The following is a 14,252-nucleotide window of genomic DNA, read 5'->3' on the forward strand; positions in this document are numbered from 1 at the left end:
GTGGATGAAGGGTTTAAGTTTTGGCATAGCATACTTGCAACAATTCCTTCTTTCTTGCAATCCCTGTGTCTATCCACACCCGTATATTAATAGTACATATGTATTCACTTATAATCATACATTTGTCATAATTTAATTTATTTATTACAATCTTATAATATAATTATTTAATAAATACAAGTATTACAAATGTATGCATTTTTATTAATACACTTATATCAAATCATCATCACACATTTATCTTTCTTTAATTCATTTATTTATTTACTTTATTTAATTAATATACAATAATAATTTTAATATAATAATATTTACTTAAATAATAAGTAAATACATACATGTATTTCAAATATATGTATAATATTTATTACACATGTATATTTTTATTACCACACATTTGTCACTATTTTAATTTATTTAATAATATAATAATTTAATATCAATTAAATAATAATAAATTAATTATTCTAAGAAATATCTTAGATTTTTCCATCCGCCTAAATTAGGACAAATGGCATAATTGCCATTTTGGTCCTTCACATTTTTTTTAATATATAATTCGACTTTCACATTTTATTCAATTTAATCCTTATACCTATTTAGCCTCAATTTAAGCTAATTCACCTTATTAAACTCTAATTAATCACTCAATTAGCTTCATAAATATTTTTAATAAATATTTACGAATCAATTTTTCAGAAACTGAGACTTTAAAATAAACTTTTCCGATAACTGTAAAATTCGGGTCGTTACATTTAAGGTTAATTTTGGGGGTTCGGGGTTCCCAATTTTTTTTTTTGTGTTTTTTGAATTTATTGTTGATGGTGGAGACTTGAGAGGAAAGCTAATGGCCTACCTAATGCTTGATTTTTTTCTACCAGCTGTCCAGCCATTTGTTTTTTTATATTATAAGATTTTTTTTATTTTATTTTTGGGCTTGTGGATTTCTATTTGATTTTTGCTAGATTTTATGTCTATTTTAATTTTTGTTTGGTCTCTTATGTGCTGCCCATTCTTTATATCCAACCCAACAATTAACTTCTAAAAGCACCTTAAACCATCTTACACTTCAACTAAAAATATCAATTTAAAATTAAGTTATATATTTTTATTAGAATTAAAATGTGATTTTGTATTGGCTTGTATTTTGATAGTTCTCAAAAGGATTAAATTGAAATTTTGACATTTTCTAAGAAGAAATTATAATTTTACCATATATTAACTTAAGATTTTATAATATTTTACCATATATTAACTTAAGATTTTATAATATTTTACCAATTGAAGTTAATTGGAAATAAAATAAAGTAATTGATTATTAAATTGATAGAGACAACAGGTCAACCAAATGAATTATTTTTCTTCATATTAAATTATAAAACATTCAAAATGTAGTTATGACACACGAATAAGATTTATATAAAATATATATTTATTAAAATTTTATATGAAAATCAAATCAAATGAAATTGAAGTTTTAAAATTATAATGTTTATGGTGAAATCAAGTAACATCTAAAACAATCACTTAAAGAATTGGAGATTAATAAGTTAGAATTGTTTGGAGAGATCTTCTTGAAATAAAAATTACTTTGACGACAATCATATTATTATATTTTTTAATACAAAAGCTTCAATCTTATCGATTTATAATTTTACTTTATATGTTATTTTTTAATTAATATTGTAATTATAATTTATAATGATAATTATTTATTATTTATTATTATTATTTTAAGATTTCATAACTTTCATTACTCGTGGTTTGTTCAGGGTTACACACAAAATTAATGAAAAATTATAGCCTCTATCACTTATGACTTGTATTATAAAAGGTAAAAATCAAGACAAATTAATTCATCATGTTTTTCTTCATCAAATCCGATAGATGACTTCAATTCAACATTAGATAAATCTCTATTGATTTTAGTTTGCATAATATGAAAAACTTGAATTTTAAATTTGATCCAATTTGAATTTAAATTTTATTAAGATGGAACAAAACAAACTATTTATACAAAAACTTTGGAACCAAGTAATAATGGGTTATGGTGTATTGTTGTTTTTAAAAAATAAATAAATTATGGATTATGCACTAAATTTAAATTTTCCATATTAATGATTTTTTGTATTATATTGTTGATGATATAAGTAATGAGTTGCTTATATTTCTAAATATAATTTTATGTTTCTTATATATAAATAAAAATAAAGTATGCCACCATGTGAAGAGTTCCCGACTAAATGATTGGAGAGTGCACCAAGTAATGATATAGGTTGGCACTTTGGAACTCCAGTGCCAAATACGAAAGGAAATGTCGTATGTAAACTTTGTGGTAAAGTTGTGAAAGCAGGAATAACATGATTTAAAGAGCACATTGCTCATAAAACCGGCAATGTTGCACCATGCCCTAATGATAGTGGTATGTGATACTTTATTATTATTTTTAAATGTTGTTGTAAATTTATCAATAAAGATTATATATAATTGATAATAATATAAAATGTGAATTATTTTTATTTTATTAACAGATGTTATTAGAGAAAGTATGATGAATATACTGAAAGAAAGCAACACAAAGAAAATAATCTAAAAGAGGAACACAGATGAATTCTTATCTGAATTAAGAGGAGAGGAGGATGAACTCGAGGAATTCATTGATGAGGTTTCTACTATAAGGCAAGCAACTGGAGAAAGTATCCAATTACAACACGAGTGGCATAGAAGGGAAGAATTCAGACGAAATACTGGTGGTTGGAATAACATTTATGAAGAAGGGCGATCTTCTCATGGATCAACTAGAGAATATCATAGAGAAAGAACAAGTAAATCCATCCCAAGTGAGTCTGAGTTTACCTTAAAGGGAGCTATACTTGAATTGGCTAGAAGCAAAAGTCCAAAGCAACCAAAGATCAGTGACTCTTTTTTAAAGACTTTTCAAAGGAAGATAAGTGAAGCAGTGTCTAAATTTTTAATTTATGAAAGACTTCCTTTTCAATTAGCAAGCTCTCCATGGTTGTATAACTTAATTCAAATGTCAACAGAAGTTGGACAATGTGTAAAGCTCCCAACATCTTATGAGGTTTTAGATGTGTATTTGGAGTCAGAGTATCAACGAGTTCGTTATTGGGCAAATGGACTAAAGACTCATTGGAAAGAATTGGGTGCAACTCTAATGTGTGATGGTTGGACCAACAGTTTGAATCAAATGCAAATCATTAATTTCCTTGTTTATTGCAGTAAAGGAACCATTTTTTGGAAATCGGTAGATGTCTCAAGTGTTCGTAGTAGAGATGCTGAATGCTACTACAGTTTGTTAAATTCAGTTGTAAAAGAAATTGGAGAAAATTACATTGTCCAAATAGTGATTGATAATGATGTAGCAATGAAAGCAGCTGGAAAAAAATTAATGTTGAAAAGAAAAAATCTATATTGGACCTCATGTGCAGCTCACTGTTTAGATTTATGCGTTGAAGATATTGGGAAAAAGCCCAGTGTAGCAAAAGTGTTAGATGAGGCAAAGAAAGTGACTTGTTTTATATACAATCACATTTGAACTGTTGAGTTGATGAATAAGTATACACAAAGGAAGCAAATAATTTGACCCGCTCTTACTTAATTTGCAACCCATTTCATTCAACTTGAAGATAAAATAAGACAAAAGCAAGGTCTGAGAGTAATGTATAATTCAAAAGTCGTATTTTATAATTAGTTAAAATATAATTCAAAAGTCAGATTTTATAATTAGTTAAAATAATTACTTAAATATAGAAACCTTTTAATGATTTTATTAGTTCCAAATAATTTAAATTATATTATTTTAAAAATTTTCTTATGAATATATAGGAATTTAAAGAATCAAAATGGGGACAACAAAAGTCAGGGCCTACTTATGAAGCCAAAAAAATTGTTTTGGAAAAAGATTTTTGGAAAAAAGCCAATAACCTCATAAAAGTTTACGAGCCCCTAATAAAAGTATTGAGGCTTGTGGATAGCAATGAAAAACCAACAATGGGCTTTATTTATGAGGCTATTGATAAAGCTAAATGAGCAATTCAACAAGATTGTCGATATTTCACCGAGTACGAAAAGATTATTGACAATAGATGAAATTTTATGCATTTCGACTTGCATTCAGCTGGTAAGATAAAATGTTTCCTATAATTAAGAATTATTTTTATATTTTATTATTTTAAGCTTTAGCTTATTATTATTTGATGATATTCTTATAAATTATACTTAGGTTATTTTCTCAATCCTCAATTTCAATTTGGGGTGGAGCATTCTGAGAATGTACTAATAGAAACATTAGAAAGTACACGATCAGTAATTGAAAGATTAGAACCTTCTATTAATACTCAAGTCAGAACGGTTAATCAGGTTAGATTCAAGTACTATTATTTGTAACATAGTTACATAATTTGAAATAGAATTATTTTTTTTATATTTTTACTCTATCTTTTATTTATGCAGTTGTTACTATTTAGAGATAAACATGAGACATTCGGTACTCCACAAGCACAAAGAGCATGGAAGCAAATGAATCCGGGTAAACAATTAATTAAATTATTTAATTTAATTTATATTATTTAATTATATTGTACATTTTGAAGTTATTTTGAAATTTAAATAATATTATGTAGCTAAGTGGTGGATAATATACGGCACATTGTTCCCGAATTACAAAAATTAGTAATTAAAGTGCTTAGTCAAACAACTTCTGCATCAAATTGCGAATGAAATTATAGCACATTTAGTTATATTCACACCAAGACAAGAAATAGGTTAAAGTATAAAAAACTTGAGAAACTAGTGTTTACCTATTATAATATGAGGCTTCAGATAAGGCATCAAAAAAGAATGAGCATTGATGATATAAACGCTAGTTTTAATCCTATCAGCCTTGATAATATCTTTGAAGATGTTGATCCACTATCAGAATGGCTTCATAAGAAAGAGAATCCATTATTAGATGGTGAAAATGTCGGTGTGTTGCCTGTGGATACCTCTGATTATGAAATGGATGTTGATCAATCTCAACAACAAAATTTGTCTCATTCAAGTTCTAGTTCAACGCCACGTCAGAGTGGTGATGGACCCGATGGTGGTGGTTTAAGTCCAATTGATGAGGATGATGGACATAGTGGTGATAGAGGTGAAATTAAGTCTTCTAGTCGGTATGGAGGAGAATATGGGGTTGGTACCACTAGTGGACATTTCCGTGATAGATTAGAGTTTGATGGAAATATATTTCCTGAACCTCGGAGAGATAGAAGTGAACCTAGAGCTCCATCAAAAGGAAAAGGCAAGAAACATACTTCTATAGGCTCTTCATCTTGTAGGAGATCGAGTTCTAGTAACCTTGGGTATAGTGATTCATCTACTAGCACTTAAGGTTTTTATCCACTAGAACAACCTTCATATTTTCAACCTTTAAATGGTTATCCACAACCATATGGTTATTATCCACCATTTCCTAATTATGGTGTGCCATACCAACCTTAAATGCATCCTTCACCACCAATGTATCACCTACCTCCACCTCTCATGTATCCTCCTCCTCAAATATATCCTCCATATCAATTATATGAAAACCAAGGTAAAAATGTTACTTTTTTTGAATATATTTTTGGACAAAGACCAAGAGAATCAAGTCAAGAACGCTTTCAAAGTGAAGGTGAAGGATCTGATCCTCCTCGTCATTCCACTAATTGGTGAAAACTAAATCATACCACTACCATTATTTAAAAGGTATGTTTTTTTTAAAGAAAACTTTTGTTAATGTTCTTAATTTTGATGATATTGAAACATTTAAAATATATCTTTAGATAAATGAATAGAGTATTTTTATGAAAAGATAATTAAGAATCAAGTATGTTAAATTATATATGAAAGTAGAATGAGAGTGAGAATAAGTGGTAGGAAATATGAATAATTAATGAGAGTCTATACATTTATCTATTCCATTTTTCCTTTGCAAGATAGAATGTTTATATCTTCACCATCTTCAAAGCTATCAAGAAATATTGAAGACATTTCTCGTGTATGAATTTTCAATTATTTTATCTATAAAACTTTCAAACTTATTAAATATGATAAATGTTTAATATTTCTTATTTTTTACTTTGTTATTAGTTAATATAACATTCTTAGAAAATTCAGTAAATAAATATAAAAATAATTAATGATTATAAAAGTTGTGTTCTCATATCATATTAATAAAAGTTTATAAGTGTTAGAAAACACTCTAAAAATCATTAAAAGTGACTTTTTATAATTATAATTATAAATATTATGTTTTACAATAAGTTGTGCAAATTTTAAAAAAATTCACGACCGCGATACATGCAATGACCACAATAGCATCCTTTATGTCCGTAATCGCGATAAATGCAACGCGACCAAAAACGCGGCCACGACCGCAATTTAAATCCTTGAACCTCGATATTAAATGCTAAGTGACCTATGTTAAAATTTTAGAAATTATTGAATTTTTAGATGTTGTCTATGTTGAATAATTTGTGTATTAGGTACTAAATTTATAGATTTTTAAGTTAGAAATGAAAAAGGGTTGAATTGTAGAATAAATTATAAGTTTTGAGTATTAGGGACTAAATTGTGAAAATTTCAAAATTTAGGAATTTTAGCAAAATTAGAGAGTTAAATTTAGTTTAAATTTGGAATTGAAGGTTTAAAATGAGAATTGAATGAAAATATAGAATTAATTGTGAAGAAATAAATTTAGTCTAGGTTTAGGGACTAAAGTGTAATTTAGGAAAATGTTGAGTAAAAATTTAAATATTCAATGTGAAATTGAATTGTATTGTATTGATGAATTTTGATTGTTTTAATTCCGTAGCTAACATTGTGCCAAAAACCTCGACTAAGAAAGGAAAAGATAAAGTTGACGAGGAGTAGCTCAAAAATTCTGGTTTGTATTTCTATAATCCGAATCTAATTATTAATTGTTATATTTTAATTTAATATTTATGGTAAGTGATTGAGGTAAGTAATTAGCATTTTGATATTGAATTGAAATTATAGGAATCTGTGATAAATGTGAAATGTAGATATTGGATATTGATTGCTTTTGAAATGTGGAAATAAAACCCTATTAACTGTACCGGGCTGGGTCGAATATAGTTGGCATGCCATAGGATTGGAAGAGTTCAGGGATTACTTTGACCTTGAGTCGGTGAGACACTGTGTGTCAATCTATTACTTTGGATTAATTCGATGAGGCACTGGGTGCCAATTTACTTTGGTTTAGTCTATGAGACATTAGGTGTCAACTTATTACTTCGAATTATCCGATGAGGCACTGGGTGCTAAACTGGTGTGTTTTGGTTGGATCCGTGTATCCATCCAATTCTGAGTCGTGTTAATAGGGGTAAATGAATAATAAAGTTTTATAATTAATATTGAAATGGCATGGTATATGGAATGAAAATGAGACATTGAATTGAAATATGGATTGACACATGAATTGTGTATTCATGAATTGCATATGGAATGAACAATTTTGTTGCTTTAATGATATGTGTATCATATTGTGAAAAGTTATTATATAGCAAATGATGAGAATTGAGTATGGTATGAATGATGTGTTTATGAAGTGAAAAATTGAATGGCTAATGTCATTGTATAAATTAATGTGGTTTTTAATATTCAATTGTACTTATAATTAAAATGTACATATTATATTATCTTTTGTCTATAAATATTCGGATTATAGAAGTACCACTGAGTTTTTATTCAGCGTACAGTTTTATTTTTCATGCACAGGTTAAGTACTAAATTTTGATCGTCGATTCAGCATCCAACAATGATATCGAACTGAAACGTGGTGATGTTTTTCCTTTTGTGTTGGCATGTACCTAGTGTGTCTAAATATTAATCATTTTGTGGATTGATTTTAAATAAGATTATAAGTTAATATTGATTGGTTATACATATATAAATATGTGTTTATATTTGAGGTCATATTATGGCATGTTTTAAATTATTGCATAAATGAATATAGGAAAAATTAGGTTGAATTTGGTATATTTACAAATTTGATTTGAATGATGTTTAAATTAATCTGCTTTGATAATATAATTGTGGTACCTATGAGGGTACATTGGTTAGACATCTAGGTTGATTATTTTGACATTTTTGAAGATATTTGATTTTGTTTCGAATTGGTTTAACAATTGATTTTTGTGTTGTTTAGTATTCAAGATTGCAGGGAATGGTAAACTTGATGTTTAAGGTTTGTTTTGAGTCCACACGGCCAGACACACGGGCGTGTGACTAGACCGTGTAAAACACACGGCTAACACGTTGGCATGTGGTTTGGCCGTGTATCCCCTGCAACTTTCAAATTTCAAAACAGAATGCTCAGGTATTTTCATATGGGCGTGTGTGTCCCCTAGTTCTTTGAAAATTTTTGATGTTTTCGGAAAAATTTTCTGAGTACCCAGTTTAGTCCCGATTTATTTCTAACATATATTTTGGGCCTCAAGGGCTAATATAAGGGACAATATGATTGATTTATGACATGTATATTAAATAATATGTAATGTCTATTTTTTATCTGAAAAGTCCGGTAATGCTCTGTAACCCTGTTGATAAACCATAATTTATACATGTTTTTATCCCATGCTTAGCACATTTATGGCTGTTCCTAATTCTTTAGTTTCATGTTTTATACTTAGATGAGCATAGGAGAGTAAAAAGAGCGAGAAACGGGCCAAAAATGGAGAAAATGGACCCACATGGGAAACCAACACGGCCTGGACTTCCTCACACGGGTGTGTCACATGGCTGTGTCCCTTTGGTAGGATAGAAGCACGAATTACACGGGTAGACTACACGCCTGTGCCTATTCAATAGCCTTAACCACGGGCTGGAGTAATCGCACACGGGTGTGTCACACGGGTGTGTCCTTGCAGAGCCCAAGTATAACCCTATTCGGAAAAGGCCACTTTTGAGGGCTCTTAGGTATTTTAAAGCCTATTTAAACACCGGAGGAGGCACTTGGAAGGGGGAAACAGAGTAGGAGGCAAGGAATTACTCAAGGGAAGAGTAGGAGGCAAGGAATTACTCAAGGGAAGCCGATTGGTCCATCTCAGAAGCCAGATTCATCATCAAGACTAAAGATCTCCCTTCAATTTTCATTCAGGGGTTTTGGGTTTTCTTTATGTTTTGTATTCATTATTCTTCTTAGATGTTTTCTTCTATAATTATGAACTAAACCCCCTAAATACCTACGGGGAATTAAACCTAAGACGGATCTTGTTATTATTATCTGAATTGTATGATAAATATTTGACTTGTTCTTAATTATGTGTTCTTAATTCTTGTTTTGATATTCCAGGATATTGATTCGAGTTAATGCTCTTATTCAGAGGAGCAATAGACCCTGTCTAAGAGTAAATTTTTCATAATTAGGCGGAGTTGGTTGCACGCCCAGAGATAGGGTGATAAGATTTTGCCGGATAAGGGTGAGACCTAATAAGGGGATCCATAGATCGAGTTAATGCAACACTAGGTGTTAATTATAAAAAGAGATTTCAATTAATCAACCTAGGGTTAGACGTTATTAGTCTCGAGAGAGATAATAATATAACTTAGGGATTTTTACGGAACAAGTCAAATGAATAAATCGTCTGATTCAGAGTCAAATAACAAGTGAAGTCTAGGTGGATTTTTCCTTGGGTATTGTCTTAACCAATCGAATTTTCCCAAAAGCTTTTTCCCAATCTTCTCTCTGTGCACTCTTAGTTTAGTTAATTAGTTTAAATAAACAAATCTCTTAATTTTTAGGCTAGATAATAAAAAGAAAGTAATTAATAGTACTCTTGGTTCCTTTGGGTTCGACAATCCGGTCTTGCTAAAGCTATACTACTATTCGATAGGTACACTTGTCTTCATCGTGATAATAGTTAGTTTCAAGAACGATTAATTATAAATATTTAAAACCTATCATGAATATCACGTATCAAGTTTTTGGCACCGTTGCCGGGGAACTAGGATATTAGGAACACTCAATTTTTATTACTTTAGCCATTCTACTTTATTTGTAGTTTAATTTTTTATTTTCTTTTCTAATTTTTCTTTTATTCGTTCCTGGCAAGTTTTTATAGTGTATGACTAGAAGAAACCCGTCGAGACCATTACTGTTTGATAGTGAAATCGATCACACAGTTCGCAGAAACCGAAGAGAAATAAGGCAAAGCTTATGATACACAGAGGAAGAGCAAGAGGACGATACTTTAACCACAACCAAGGAGATGTCTGAAAACCAAGAAAATCCACTACCTCCTGCGATTACTGCTAATCAGAATCCTACTCCACGCACTATGTATGATCATGCTAAACCTTCTTTAATAGGAACTGAATCGAGCATAGTTAGACCTACTGTAGCTGCAAATACTTTTGAACTGAAACCTAACACAATTCAAATGATAAAGTAATTTGTTCAGTTTGATGGTTTGCAGGACAAAGATCCCAACGCTCACTTGGCAAACTTTTGGAACTATGTGATACATTTAAAATTAATGGCCTTTTTTCTTATGCCATTCACCTTCAGTTATTCCCTTTTTCATTGAGAAACAAAGCTAAACAGTGGTTGAATTCGTTACCATGAGGGTCAATCACTACTTGGAACAAATGACCGAAAAGTTTTTATTAAAATATTCTTCGACGGCTAAAACAGCTAAATTACGTAATGATATCTCTTCTTTTGTGCAGATGGATTTAGAAACACTCTACGATGCCCGGGAGAGATACAAGGACATCTTGAGAAGATGCCCTCACCATGGGTTACCACTCTGGCTACAAGTTCAAACGTTTCATAATGGCTTGAATCCTTTGACGCGACATATGGTTGACGCAGCCGCCGGTAGGACTATCAATAATAAAACACCTGAAGATGCTTATGAATTTATAGAAGAGATGCCACTGAATAATTATCAGTGGCAAGTCATAAGGACAAAGCCAACAAAAGCAGCCGGCGTTTATAACGTCGATTCGGCCATCATGCTCTCTAATCAGGTAGAACTCTTGAATAAGAAAATTGACAGTTTTCTTAGTTCTTCACAGGTTCACCCAGTAGTACAGTGCAAAGCAAATGGAGGTGGATCGAGCAATCCAGATTACCCACCCTATGGCCACAACATGGAGAACGAGCAGTTAAATTACATGGGTAATAATCCTCGATCTCAAAATAATCCTTATAATAATACTTACAATGCAGGTTGGAGGAACCACCCAAATTTCTCATGGGGAGGCCAAGGAAATCAGCGACCACCACCACTTCCAGGCTTCCAACAACCATCCTACCAACAAGAGAAAAAGCCAAACCTTGAGGAGATGCTAACAAAATTCATCTCGTTGTCAGAAACTCATTTTCAGAATACTGAGACAGCACTTAAAAATCAACAAGCGTCGATTCAAGGGCTCGAAATTCAAATAGGATAGCTCGCCAAACTAATTTCTGAAATACCACTAGGAAGTCTACCTAGTAACATTGAACCCAACCCGAAAGAGCACGTGAAAGTAGTTACACTAAGGAGTGGTAAAGTATTAGCTGAATTTGAAAAGAAGCCACCACAAGAAGCTGACAGAAAGGAGGTAGGACCTGAAAATAATGACAATCTAATGCCAAAAGAATATAAACCACCAATCCCATACCCAGCAAAGTTGAAGAAAGATCGCATGGATGCACAATTCGGTAAATTTCTTGAACTTTTGAAACAGCTGCATATTAACTTACCTTCTGTTAAAGCTATATCGCAGATGCCTACATATGCAAAATTTTTAAAGGTGCTTCTAACAAACAAAAGAAAGTTTGAAGACTTATCTACAGTGGAACTTAATGAAGAGTGCTCAGCCATACTCCAAAATAAACTGCCAACCAAACTGAAAGATCCAGGAAGTTTTACTATTCCCTACTTAATTGGTAGTTTGAATGTTGATAAAGTACTAGCTGATTTAGGCGTCAACATTAATTTGATGCCATATAAAGTGTTTAAACAACTTGGTCTAGGGGAAGCTAAACCCATTAGGATGAGTATTCAATTAGCTTATAGATCTATTAAATATCCTATGGGAATTATAGAGGACGTACTTGTAAAAGTAGATAAAGTTATATTCCCTGTTGATTTCGTTGTGCTTGACATGGATGAAGATGTTGAGGTGCCTTTAATCTTAGGTCGACTATTTTTAGCTACTGCTAGGGCTGTAATTGATGCGGGTGATGGTAAATTGGTACTTAGAGTAGGTGAAGAAGAAATTATTTTTAAAATTTATGATGCCATGAGATTTTCTAGAGAACAGGATGACTCATGTTATTTTATCGACTCTATTGATCATGCTACTCAAGAATCTTTTCAGAAAATCGTACACAAGGACACGATGAAACTATGTCTCGCTCAAGGAGAGGGGGTGGATGATGATTTTGAAATAGGAACCGAACTAAACTCCAATGAAACCTCCCCAAAACTAGAAGAATATGAAGGAATTAAGGTAAAAGATGAACTTAAGCAAAACCCCTTTATTGACGAACCTCCCAAACTGGAACTTAAACAATTGCCGAATCACTTGGAATACGCATTCCTTGGAAATAATTCTACATTACCGGTAATTATTGCATCCAACTTGCAACCCAAAAAGAAAGAGGAATTACTCCAAGTATTAAGAGAGCATAAAAGGGCCATAGCTTGGAAAATTTCTGACATTAAAGGGATCAGCTCTTCTTTTTGCACCAACAAAATTTTAATGGAAGATGAATATAAACCATGCGTGCAAGACCAAAGACGACTGAACCCCAACATGAAGGAAGTTGTTAAAGCTGAGGTAATTAAACTCCTAGATGCTGGAATTATTTATCCTATTGACAGTTCTTAGATGAGTCCAGTGCAGGTTGTTTCTAAGAAATGAGGCATGACTATTGTAGCCAATGAGAAGAATGAATTAATTCCAACAAGGACAGTCACAGGTTGGAGAGTGTGCATTGATTATAGGAAGCTAAATGATTCCACGAGAAAAGACCACTTTCCCCTTCCATTCAATGACCAAATGTTGGAAAGATTGTCAGGACACATGTACTACTGCTTTTTATACGGACTATCTGGCTATTTTCAAATCCCAATAGCTCCTGAAGATCAAGAAAAGACGACATTTACATGCCATACGGTACGTTTGCTTATCGTAGAATGCCTTTTGGATTATGTAATGCTCCTGCTACTTTTCAGCGCTGCATGATGGCCATTTTTGACGAACTCGTAAAAGACGTCATGGAGGTATTTATGGATGATTTCTCAGTTTTTGGTAACTCTTTCCATCTTTGCCTCAAAAATTTAAAACGAGTGTTAATAAGATGTGAGGAAACAAACATTGTGCTTAACTGGGAAAAATGTCACTTTATGGTTCAAGAAGGCATTGTGTTAGGACATAAAATTTCTAGTAGAGGGATTGAGGTTGATAAATCTAAAATTGAAACAATTGAAAAACTACCTGTAGCACCCCTAACCCAAATCCGTCACCGGAATAGAGTTACAGAGCATTACCGGAGTTACCGATTTATTTATCAGATATTTCATTTCATCTAACGTTCATATTTGGAACCAATTAAAATCAAACATATTGTCCCTTAATGTACTTATTTTTTTTTCCGATATGTTGTACTTGAATTTATTACTCATCTCAATTTAATTAATTTCCTTGTATCAACGTATCAAAGATAATCACCTATTTACATGTCATGATAAATATCATTCTCTTGCCATTTCTTCATAAACATAAATCAGGTAATTCATTATATCGATATTTCATGCATTTAAAAATACAATTCAAGTTACACTAACTTACCTTGTTACTTGTTCATGTTTATAATTTCATTAATCCGATATCTTTTTTTTTCCACGTTCAAGTCTCGTATTCGAGTCATCCGGATCTTTATAAAGAAATTTGATCGCCGTCTTCATTTATTTCATGTTCTAATACATTCAATTGATGCTCTAAACAAAATTACCATTTTACCCCTAAACTTTTTAATTAATGACGATTTCTTCCTTAGGCTAAAAAATAAAATTCTTTCAATTTAATCCTTATTTCCAGCCGTTATTCTCAAACAAATTGATAACAACCCATGAATTCTATAAAATATCAGAATTTTCCATAATTTCAACAATTTTTAATTTAATCCTTAAAACATGTTTTTCCCGATCTTAAGCTAAATTAATAATTTCATTCAATTTTGTTAT

The 14,252-nt window shown here is 31.3% G+C and overlaps 1 non-coding gene across 1 annotated transcript; it reads right to left on the bottom strand.

The window, feature by feature from the left end:
• Positions 1 to 10,704: 10,704 nt before the first annotated feature.
• On the bottom strand, positions 10,705 to 10,811 carry LOC128281210 (small nucleolar RNA R71). Its single transcript, XR_008271423.1, has one exon. It is a non-coding gene; the product is annotated as a small nucleolar RNA R71 (small nucleolar RNA).
• Positions 10,812 to 14,252: the final 3,441 nt, after the last annotated feature.

Source organism: Gossypium arboreum, chromosome 9, assembly GCF_025698485.1.
Source record: "Gossypium arboreum isolate Shixiya-1 chromosome 9, ASM2569848v2, whole genome shotgun sequence".
NCBI lineage: Eukaryota > Viridiplantae > Streptophyta > Magnoliopsida > Malvales > Malvaceae > Gossypium > Gossypium arboreum.